The sequence below is a fragment of the Streptopelia decaocto genome, assembly GCF_964273445.1.
Source record: "Streptopelia decaocto genome assembly, chromosome: 2".
Taxonomy (NCBI): Eukaryota; Metazoa; Chordata; class Aves; order Columbiformes; family Columbidae; genus Streptopelia; species Streptopelia decaocto.
This window is the reverse complement of record NC_138655.1, coordinates 36,598,980-36,611,464: the sequence shown is the minus strand read 5'-3', so window position 1 is coordinate 36,611,464 and position 12,485 is coordinate 36,598,980.

Genomic DNA, 12,485 nt, shown 5'->3' with positions numbered 1-12,485 from the left:
CCCCCACCCCCGCCTGCCCCCCCACCGGCAAACACGGAAGCCGCCGGCGCCGCCGCTCACTGCCTCTTCGCTGCCTGAGCCGTTGCCCGCAACGCAACGGCCTCTCGCACTTCCACGCCAACGACGCAGGCGCGGCGCCGCGCGGGCGCCCGGGAGCGGTAGTCCGCTCCGCCGCCAAGACCCGGCGGGGGAAGGGAGCAGGGAGAGCGCGAAGACTACAAGGACCGTGATGCCTTGCGATACGGGGAGGGCGGGGGCGGGGCGCGCCGTGCCGGCTGCGCCGCCCCGCGGGGTTTCTGGGAAGTGTAGTGTTCTCCCGGGCGGGCCGCGGAGGAGGGAGGGGAGCCGGCAGGGACACACTTAGGGCGCTCTGCAAGCGCTTGTTGCGCTTCCCGCTGAGGGGTGTGGGGGAGGGGCAGGCTGCTATGTTTGAGGTGACAACGCGACATGAACACTCCTCTCCTGCCACTCCCCAGCACCAACACTGGCTCAAGGCTCCCCCCGTGTCACCTGTCCCTCTGGGCAGGCACCGGAGGGAGGCTGCTCGTCCTGCCTGGGCATTGGGAGCTCGGTGCTTGCTGCTGGGCCTTGTCCCCCGGCTTCAGCCCTGTCTCCTCGCAGCGCTGCCTGCCCGAGCTCCAACAGGTTGTCACCAGCGAGGGGCTGACAGAACGGGGCACAGCTGGTGGCCGGGCCCCAGCCTGCCCCTCGCTGCTGCACAGGGGTGTTTGAGTGTCCAGGGCTGAGCGCCTGGCTCTCTGGGCACGGAGGTTTGCTAACAGCACGGCTGGCAGCGTGTCCTCCTGGGCAGCCATGGATGCAGCGGGCTCCAGCATCCAGTGTCTGCCCAGGCGATCACCGCAGCCGGGGATGGTGTTGGTCGCAGCGCTCTGCCTGCTCTGTGAACTCCCCGGGCTTTCTGGAGCTTGAGACACGCTCAGTGGGGTTTTGCTCTCCAGGCCGGTACTGCGGGAGGTGAGCTATCTAAACAGAGGTGTTCCCCAGCTGCTGGCTGCTGATAGCGGGAAACACACACAAGGAGACGCAAGAGCAAGTTGTTAACACAAGTGATCCCTCCTGCTGGTGCTACAGGAGATAATGAGGGAATGACACTTATGTTATCTCCAGTGGCCGTCTGAAATGATACTTCACAAAAATGAAAGGGAATAATGTTCACAACTTCCAGCCTAATTATAGTGGGCTGGCAGCATATTCATGCCGAGAGCTCAAGGAGGGTTACTTCCAGCACATGGGGTTTTTTAAGTTGCCTGGAAGTCTCTCCAGGCAGCGGTTTATTCTCTAATAAAGGAAAACAAAAGCTGAACTTATGGAGGACAAGGTGGCACTTCAATGGGTATTGCCAAGTACCAAAGTGACCCAGCCCTACAAATAAAAGGGCAAAAATGACGGCTTCCTCCCTCCTCAATCATCCCAGTTCCAGCAAACACCTGGCATTTACATCCCAAGGACTTACCTATTCTATAGTCACCCAAAAGTTTCAAAATTATAATGAAAATCATAGAGAACATACTGTGCTTGTACTTTCCAATATAAAGAGTATGCTTCATTTTCATTAATCTGTGAAAAGCCATTTATGCAGCTGACATTTAAGTTACAAAGATTCCGATGATTAATACATGCAGAAAAATACTGTTTGTGTGCTTCATCACAGGCTTGAGGAAAAAAATGGCTCCAGGCCTGGCCCTGCAACAGACTGAGCACTGCCACCTTCCAGTGACAGCAGCCGAGCTGTGCATGCTCATTCCCTCTCGGTTACAGTAAGTTGTCCAGCACAGAAAATACATATGTGTGTGTAAATGTATGTATGCCACAGCATGATCTTTAATCTGATCTTTCAAAATCTGGGACAGGTTTGAAGAGGAAAAGGTGAAAATTATGAGACTGATTTTCATTCTTGCCTGCTACTAATTCTTTTTTATGTATATGACAGTAAGGTGGTAGCAGCAGCAGCAGCCACATAATCCTGCCAATGTGCCTTGTACTTGGGGATAAATCAGCAGTCTTTGCCCATTCATTCCTTTCTTCCCTTCATAAGTAGCGGGAACGCAGTAAAAATGTGCATAGGGGACCTTCTGTCCTCTGTGAAACTGTGTGGAAGCTCCTGAGAATGGGCACCATTCAGGGCATCAGATGGTGACAATCCTGTGCTAACCCAGCCTGTGTTTTGAAGGAACATCAAATAATTTTTCTGTAACACTGCCAGCCTCTGGAGCAATCCATTTCTTCACTTACGGGAGATAAACATTCTGTCATTGTTTAATTGTACTTTGTGTTAAATAATAGGTAGCACCCTGGTGAAATAATTAGCTTTTTACTGTCAAAACCGACAGAAATTTTGATGTTTTCTTTACTTCTCAAGCCAGATGTTTTTATGAAAACACTTGATAAACTATAACTGTAAAGTCAAAAGTATTTCTCCTTCTTATTCCCTACATTAATTTCACTGATAAATTAAATTCAATAGAGAAATCTATCTTCTATGATGACTTGACCCTAATTAACATGATTTTTTTTAATGAATGATATTTGCAAGCATTCCAGCTATATGCAGACTTATCATCATGATTGATTGCCCAAGCAATTTCTGCAACAATAAACTTCCATTACAGAAACGTCGATAAAAATCACAATTCTCTGGCAAGCTAATAATTTATGCAAATTAAATGCATATTTATTTACAAGCTTTATACACTGTACCTGGCAAACAGGATAAGAAAATTTTGTGTTATATCACTGAATACAGGTCATACAAGTAGCTAAATCTTTAAGCAGCCTTAAAGGAAAGTTTGGGAAATCCAGTGTCTGCCTTGTGAGTAGCTTATGCTGCAGAGATGCAGCAATGATCCTGCCAGAGATCGTGCAATAACTGCACTGTTTTCACAGGCAATGCAAGCAGCAACTTCACAGTCAGAGAAGTAAGATTACCTTCAAATCTACTACGTACTTGAAGATCACACTGATTACAAAGTTAAATCTACTCATAAGAGTAGATTGTCAGAAGAGTAATTGTCAGCAACAGGATATAACTGCACCCATGCTGCTTTGTTCATGAGAACTGAGCACTGCCAGGCAGAATACCAGGCATTCATTTCAGGCCCAGGATACAAGATCTAAAATGTTAAGTTTGATCTTCACTCAGTGCTATTGCCTCTCTTCTTTGTCATTCACCCTTAGGAAATGGGTCATTCGCAGGTGAAAAGCAATTATTTTTCAGAGGGACTCATTTCTTTGGAAGAGCGATGACAGAAGTTTCCAGCTGAACAGAAACAAAAGACTTGTGCAGCGTGCGGAAGACCAGGTCATGATAAAGCAGAAGATACTCTATTTTGTTAAGAAGTGAAAGTTATCATCAGCCTCCAGCTACAGCTCAGTGTGCTCTCCATACCATGCGTTAGGGAGAAAGGAAGTTATCTGCATTATCTGCATTGGATCCCTAGCAGAGCTGATCCTGCCTAGCCTGCAAGACTAGCAGTTTTGCCTGACCTGGCCTTAAAAGCACTTTATATTTCAGTCTTACACTAGAGAAAGAGGAGAGAAAAAACACAAGTGTGAGCTAGAGGGAAGATGGCACTACCATCACAACCCACAATGAATGCAGGTTTTTTCTATTTAGATGTGACACCCTAGTGCCTAAAAAGCACAGGTAGGCCCCCAATGGGATAGTACTTAAAATGTCATAAATACTATTAGTAGTACCAGCTGTCTACAAGGAGTCAACAACAGTATGTGCTTCACCGCACACAGCAGCTTTGAGTTCCATGCAGTGAAGACTTCTGTATTTATCACTCATGTTAAACCCATCCTGCACTGACTTCCAAGCTGCTGCAGAACTGTACATATTTCATTGCCCTTTACTCGACCAGCTGTTGCTAAACCCTGAGCACCAACCAGCAGGCTCACTGCTGTGTGCCAAAGTTATGATGTTGGTCACAGACCTCCTTGGGTCCTTGTCCTCAGAGGCAGCGTGCGCCCAGCACAGTGTTCTGGAAGGACAGGGATCACCACTGAGCAACCTCAGTGCAGATTTCATAAACCTTTGGGTTAACTAATAGTTAGTTGATGGTTAGAAAACAGCATCTGGCTTATTCTCCTGGATACGTCCCACTGAGTAATTCCCATGTCCCTCTTCTGCTGCTTTACAATGATCTCCAAAATGAAAAACTGTTTTCCTTCAGTGCTTTCAAAGAGTCGGAGCTTGAACTGCTGCCATTGCAACACGTTCTGCATTTCACACCACTAATAGCTGCGCTTTGTTAACACTGATGTCATTCCTACACACAAGGCCAAATTTGGGCTGCTCAAAATGTGGTATGTGTGTCAGCAAAACATCAGCACATTAGGAAAACAACATGAAAAGGGCAGAGGCTCTAATACTAATTACAACTATCCAAATAACCTGCTCAAAAGCTTTGCTGCTGCAAAGCCAGTGTTCCCAGTGTTTGTTCGGGTACAGCCTTGTCTGGTAAGAACAGCTCTACAGCTGAATCCCATGCAGGGACAATCTCAGCATCCAAGACAAGCTGCTCAACGGATGCACTGTTGGTTTTTTACCTGTGCTTTCCTTTTATTTCTTGGCTCAAAAGGGTTCTGAGGCCCTATCTTGCAAGCAACTTAAATAGATTTTGTATGTAAATTCCTCTGCAAAATTAAGGCCCCACATTTCTTATTCTGAACACCTCTTTGAGAGTTGATCCCAGCACAACTGGCAAACAAAATGGATTCATCAGGACTGTCAGTGTCCAGCAACTGTCAATAGAAAATCAATCTTTAGGGCGACAGACCGTTAAAAAAGAGGAGAATGTAAGTGTTATTAGTTTAGATGTATAACCTGATTGCATGGAAGTCTCAATGGCAATTACTGTGAATATGTATCTGTTTTCCATAGTGCTCTGTCAAATACAAATTGAAGGAACAGTACAATCCTATTAGACTAAAAGATAAATGCCTCAAAATAAAATAGGTTGAGCAACTAACACACTCCCGTATTGATTTATATGTTGGCAGCATATGCGCAGTCACTGATCTGTTAAAGCTCTACTTAAATCTATATGACATTCACATGTATTTAAGCATCCCAATTTACTGTCTGGTTCTCAGTGAAATTCTCTCCTCAAATACCAAGTTTGGTAGAGAAGAATGAGCAGCCATTTTCAGTACAGAAAAATTCCCAAGTCAAGAATGTAAAGGGGTGACAAAGACATTGAATGCTTCTTACAGAAAACATATAGCAGGGATGCCTGGCTTGGGATTATGCTTCAAGCATTTGCCTGGTTGAGAGCCTGTATTTTTCAGAGTTGAAGACACATGAGAGGACCCGGTACACAAATATGAAATGGTGGATCAATGGTCTGAAAAAAGGAAAACCAAACAAATCTATTATATCCTCAGATTTTTCTCCTGAGGGTTTTAACCTAGATGTAATTACAGTTCAAATATAAACTAGATGAACCCTTCAAACTGGTTTGTTGCCCTGTCCTTTAGCAACTGAACATAATATCCCATCTTTCAAAATACACAAACACCAGTGGCCAGATGTTATAATAATTTCTAGTTTTCTGATAGCTCAGAAGCTTGGTTCTTAATCCTTTTTACACCTATAAAGTTCTAAACTACAGCTCTTAAGTGTAATGAATTCATTCATTGCGGTTCACAAAAACTACCTACCCTCCAGTAAGTGGGATCTTCTACCACAGTTCCTCATCCTGTATGTGATTTCTAGGTATTGAAATAAGTGGAAAGGAGGTTTGCAAAGACAAACAAGCAGGTCCCTACTACTGGGCAAGAATTGCTTTGTGGAGCTTTTTCTTGAACCTGATATAAACCCCTTCATAGTCACAATGAAGATGTATTATCTATTAAAAAAAAATTGCAACTTTTTTGCCTTTGAGAAGTATTTACTTCTAGCCATAAAGTCAATAGCTTCCACCATGGAAAATGCATTAAGTGACTTTCAATTAACTCTTAACTAATTTTACAAGAAAACCAGCAACAAACCCCCCAGATTTCTCCTGGAGACTTTGCCAATTTTTATCTGTATTACTCTTATTTCTATAAAACTATGGATGATATTTTTCCCTTTACGTACAATACTGGTAGTCTGAATGCAAAGCTCCATCCCTTGAACCATGGGGTTTGGTGTCAGAGCCTTCTCCTGGGCTGTTTGCTGCACTCAGCTCTGGCAGTAGGTGTCAGCAGCAGCTCAGCTCACCAAGGGAATTTGCTCCCCGAGCCCAGGAGCTGCCAGGCCACACGAGGGATAAATTAGTGCCACAAGGCACAACTGCTTCGTCACTCTGCTGCCTTTTATCTGACTAAGCAAATAAAAGCAAAGCCGAGAGTCCAGCTGATGAGTGGTGATGATTATACGCTACCATGCTACAAAATGTGGGTGAAGAGAAAGCAGAGGGAAGAGCCCGCTGTGGTATGACTTTACTGCAGAGCACTGCATAAGGAAAATACAGGGGATGTAATTTTAAGGGGAGGATTTCAAATACCATCCCGCTAAGGTCCATCATTATGTCCAAGTTCACTACTCAAATTAACAGGTATCTGCTGGTAAATGGGTGCAACGTGAGAAAGCTGGCTAACAGGTAGAATGTTTGGGAGAGATGCTGTTGACATAGAAGATATAAGACATCATATAGGGAAGGCTTTCTAGGTTTGAATCTGCGCAAATCTAGCTGAGTGAACAAAAGCAGCAAACAAGTTGCATAACTGTTCATGGAATGACAAGAGCAATAAAGAAAGACAATGGACTTTAATAAAACGTGTTTAAACTTTCCACATTGCTAGGCGAGATTTAATGGGAAAAAAGTACAAGTAAAAATAATTCTGAAAAAAATCAGAGGTTAGATGTGCCCAAACCATCTCAGTCCAAGGAACAGTAAAGTGCAGAAAAATCAACTTGGTTAAACAATGACATTGTCACCAAAACTCAGAAAAAACCATATCAAAAATAAAAAAACCTAAATCAAATAACCCAGTACGGTAAAAAAAAATCCAACAGTGCCAAAGCAGAAAGTAAAACACAAGTAAAAGGATATAAGAAGGACATTCTGCAAACAGGTTATTACTATAGGGTTGACAATGGCAGCCCATTACAGCAACCTGTTTTCCCTCAGTGAGAGCAGGCCATACGCATGAGTGCTAGTGGTGTTATCTTGGCATCCGTGGGTTTGGGTATCCTCTCACATTACACCTTATGACCAAGCTAGCAGAAAACACACCGATAGACTACAGCTGTGCTAGATAGAAAAGCCATGATTATAGCATACTTATGTAACTATGGCATACGCAGAGCAGCTGGTCACTACCAAACTGTAAAAGCATATCAAAATGAGGTTATGTGGGCATCTGTCCTCAGTCTGTTAATTAATTACATGTAAGTTTATACTTCTCGAACGCATGGGAAACACTAAGCTGGAAAGAGTTGCAAGCACTTTGAGGGAGAAAATTATAGTTCAAAATTATCTTGAAATTATCTGGTGAAATAAACAGGATTAGAAATTAGCATATATAATACTTTATTCCCACTTATAATCACAAGATAAGGGAGAGAATTTATTGGAAATGTTCCTCAGAAAGGATCAGGGCATACACTGAATCACAAACTGTGAATCAGCCATGTCATATTGTTACGAAAAAGCAAAGCCCTTTAAAGGATTCAGAGCATGAGTATCACAGGTAAGACATGTCAGCTTGCAGCGAGCACAGTGTGTGTTGGTACCTCATTTCAAGAAGCATGTGAACCAACAGGGAGATGTCCAAGCTAGATGAACCAAAAATAATCATGGTCTAGAAACAAAAAAAGAAGATGTGAGAGAAAGAATGAAAGAGTGGGTGTGCTCATCTAAGCATGCAAGAGCATGGTAACTGAGTCACATACAGACTGGAAGTAAGAGTCAAGATCTCAGTAAAGAAAGATGACACAAAATTAGAGGATACGAGAAAAAACATGTCAGAAATTATATTGCTTCAAATAATCTGCTTGACTCCCAACCCTTCGCTATCCTTCTGTTTGTGTCTATGACTGCGAAGTCCAGCCCTGTGAAAGTTAAGTTTTGTTTGCCTGTTTGCACCATGAGCAGGCAGACCAGCGCTCAAGGTGAACGGTGAAATTCAGCGGAATGTTCCTGACAAAGACAAACAAAGACGTGCTGACTGTGTTGGAAACTAGAAAAAAGCAAAATGAGAATTTGAGAAGAAGAGCTCACCTTCTTGTACGTGGGTTAGCAGAGCTGAGAGTTTCAGCTAGTTTTATAATAACCTACAGATCAAAGAATATTTGACTGAAGCCATTACCCCTCCCAACATTGTTTCTCCCAACTCAGCTCTTCCAAAGCACTTCACTGGCTCTCTGACATCCATGAAGGAAAAATGAATTGAAGTATCAGGGGCCTAAAGAGATTCAGTGAACCAATGGGATAGTGGAGGGGGAAAGAGATGGATGTGGGACAGACAACACAAGCAGCCTCTGGCAAGGTAGGAAACCCCAGCTCCACAGAAGGGGAGTCCAAGCAATCCCTCTTCCTTGTTGCACACCACCAGAACCCTGGAAGAAGGCCTCAGGCAGGGACTTGTACTACAGTTGTCTGAATAAAATGGAGAAGAAACTAGAGGATACGTAACTGTGCCTACAACTTTCCCGTTGAAGTCTAGGTGTAGGAGAGACAGTGCATAGTTTCTTCAAATAACTCTTTAAAAACAGATAGGGTCTGAAAACATTCTAGAGTGGAGACCATGGCATTTTTACTACTGGTTTAACATAGGTTTAGGTTTATCTAATCCCTAGTTCAAATATTGTGCCTCAGTGACTTCCTAGGACCCCAGACACTTCTCAAATAGAGCTTTTGTGAGCAGTTACCTCCTATCGTGTGCAAAAGGATTTCTGATAAATTTCCAGCAGTTCCAACCAGCAGAGAAGCCACCTCAGATGCAGGTAACTACCGGTGCTTGAAGCACACTCTGCTGAGAGCAGATCCATGTACCAGGTGGTTGGCACATCTGGGACACTCCCTCTGTCCTTCCTGCTGGAGCTCTGCAAGAGTTGATGAAAACCAGATGTTTTTCAGAATGGAGTTACAGCATGTTGCACACCCCAGGGCTTAATAACTTGAGTATCTCTCCTTCACTTGCCCAGTCCAGTTATCCTTTAATTGTATGCCCGTTGTATTTCACTATGTTTATTTCTGTGTGCACATTTATTTAAAACAAACAAACAAGCAAACAAAAAATATTAGTAACTTCAGGTCTTTCCCAGTTTACCCTACAGAAGAGACTTCATCATCCTTAATCTGGTTTCATCTGTATTGCATTACCGTGAAGAAAAGTTCATAGAACAGGAGACAGTAAAGATGAGAAAGCAGAAGGAAAATTCTAAAAATATTTTAATTTTTAAGTTGTACTCTTACTATCAGCAGGGCTCAAAAGAGTGCCTGTGTTAATGAAGAGTGAGCATTAAGCAACAACACTTCCGATTTATGCATATATAAAAAAGACTTCACTTATACAAACTTTATTAACCCCTCACTTCACACTTAATCCCTCCTTCTACTCTTGCTCACTCAAAAGGCTTATGCTCTTATTTTTAAAAATTACACTCCTATATTAAGGCAAATAAGAACACCTCCATGAATTTGTGGTATGTTTTGAGATTTTATTTTTGGGAAAGCTATTGCCTCATCTTTGGTACTTCCTGATAACTCATGGAAAACATCTGAGGCAGGGACTTTCTTGTTCCCCAAAACAGCAACCACAGCAGGAATGAAAATTAAAAGAGAGAAGAACCAAAAACCCCCCACTTCATTAAATATATCTATTTTCTAAGTTTGATGTTTTCTTAGACTGAAACTTTGGTAAGTTAATTCAATTTTAACTTCTTGGAGACTTTCATTGCTATATCACATGATGCATGTTTTTCTTACACCACTAAAATTTAATCCCAATTCCCTTTTATAAAGCTATCTTAAGAAGCACAGGAAGACTTAAGGTTTTGCTTAGGGCCTCTAACTTATGATCTGCTTAATTATTACATGTTGCAGTGAGTAGGATGACTATACATCCTCTCATGTTTTCTTTGCTGTAACCTTTGGTTTTCTGTTTGAAGGTATCTAGATGTAATAATTATGTAGCACCCTTGTAATACTTGCCATACTGCCTTTTTTCTTGCATCTTTTTGTAGAGAAATAGATTCTAATTCTGGGCTGTATGTTTGAAAATTGTTATTTAACATGTTAAAGATAGTTTTATTATTTTAAAATAAGTTTTTACTGATTTAAAGAATATCCATTATTTTAGTTAATTCTGCTTGCAGAGGTTGACTTTTAGATGCTGTAGCCAACGTGACTGGTGACCATATGATGAGCAGATCATAGCAGCAGGGATCCTGAATGCAGAAATGGGCTCTGCTTTGCAAGCAAACCATAAACAGACTTGTGGTGTGAATGGATGAACCTCACAGCGTATCTAGTAACAAAACCTGAAGGGCAGCGAACCTTCTGGTCTAATTAACCTTGAACTTTACAGAGAACATACTTAAACCTTTAACAGTAGCATTATTTGCCACAGCAGTTGAGTAAGAGGATATGATAAAAGAATAACCAATTTACTTTTTGGAAGGAGGGAGAGAACATGTCTCTGTTTACACTCTGCGGGTGGGCACCTCACCTGAATATCTGTGTATGGTGGGCTCCAATTCTGCAAAATCTGATTTAGATTTACTCATGACACTGACAAGTACAAACTAAAGTACGAAATTCAAAGCATCCAACACTGTAGGAAATATAACCAAGTGAAACCAACTTAAAATGGTGGCTGTGGGAAGGGTGACTTCCACTCTCCCCTGCCTGTTCTGATTTAGGTATTGATATGAAAGCCTAATGGCAATGCTTTGGAGAAGATTATTTTTCCTTGGAGGCACAATGGTAGTTAGACAGGGATCCTCAGATGTGATCTGGCCACCAAGTTCCAGGTCTTCAATAAAGCATTTAAGATTCTTTTTCTTTAGCATTTGTGTTGAACCTTCATCTTAATTGCTGTTGGTCCATGTTTCAAATGTTCAATAAAACTTCTAAGTGCTACTGTACTTTACTGGAAGAAAGTAAATTCAATACTTATACCTTGTAAAGCCCTACACTTATTAAAAATATTAATGCTTAGCTAGTACCCTGAAGACAAACCTTATCATTCCTTCAGGAACTTGGTTTGAAAAAATGGGAATTTGTGTGCCTGGAGACAGAAACCTGCTCATGAACATGGACAAAGCTCTAGCAAGGTATTCTTGTATTCTTTGTTCCTTGTCTGAAATTTAAAATGGTAAAAAGCATCCATTTTAAGTGAAACCCACCTCAGTTATCTAACAATAATATGCAACCATTTCTAGAGTTTTTCTGCCACTTGAAAAGAACAGATAGCTAGTAGGAAGAATAACAAAAGGACAGCCATAAACAGCAGCTTTTAACAGCTGAGGAGGCTGAACCACTGGAGGTCTCTTCTAGTCCTTTTTTTTGCATGTGTGTGTGTGTGTGTGTGTGTTAAAACACTACAAATCTTTCTTTGAGCTGATAGAATCCATTTTTCCTGCTTCACATGCAGTTTGACATAAACTAGGCAGCTTTGCGAAAGACATGTTTCTCCTGCAAGTGATGGGTTGGCTTGCTGACAGCCTGGGAAAAGCTTCCAGTCTAGCCCACAACCTGCATACACAGCCCTGGCCCCTCCGTGACATTGCTGTGGTGGTGGAGCCCCTGGGCAGCTGTAAATCCACATTCTTCCCAAGTTCAGTTCTCTGCAGCAGAGACTCTTCTGTTGCTACTCTGGCTATTGAGCTCCTGTACAGCCACAGTGCAAGACCTAAATACCAGCGAGAATCTTAACCACTCTCCCCCTTCAAATAAAGTTCACCTAAGGTGAAAGCCCCTTAGGAAAGAAAAAAAAAGAACAAAGGGAAAAATTACTTGCCACTACAGTCACCCTTTTCTTGTCTTCCATCATAACTGCCCTGTAAGAACAGCGTGTTTTCCTCTTGCTCTGGTATTCTGCTGTGAGGACATAAGTACACACTCAATGTCCCTAATGCTACATCATCCATATATAGGAAGCACTAAACCAAGAAAATCTCTAAAAGGTCGATCTCAGCCCTGCTACTGAACAAACAGAGCTAACAGACATGCCTCATTTGTTCCCTCATCTGTTTGCTCCATCGTTTGTTTTCTTTTCTTACACATATCCTTGCAGACAGGTTGATCTGTTTATCTACACACAGGTCAATGTCTGAACAGCTCACCTAGGAGCACCAGCAAGACAGAAAGAGAAAATGGGGGAAAAGAGATGATGACATAGTGTTTTTAAAGCATAACAAAACTCCTATCAGTATCAACAGTCTGGTGCGCAGACTGAGGTCAGAGTAAACCCTTTGTGCAGTAACTGAGTAGTTGTAGAGATTATGTATTCTCCACCTTATTGCG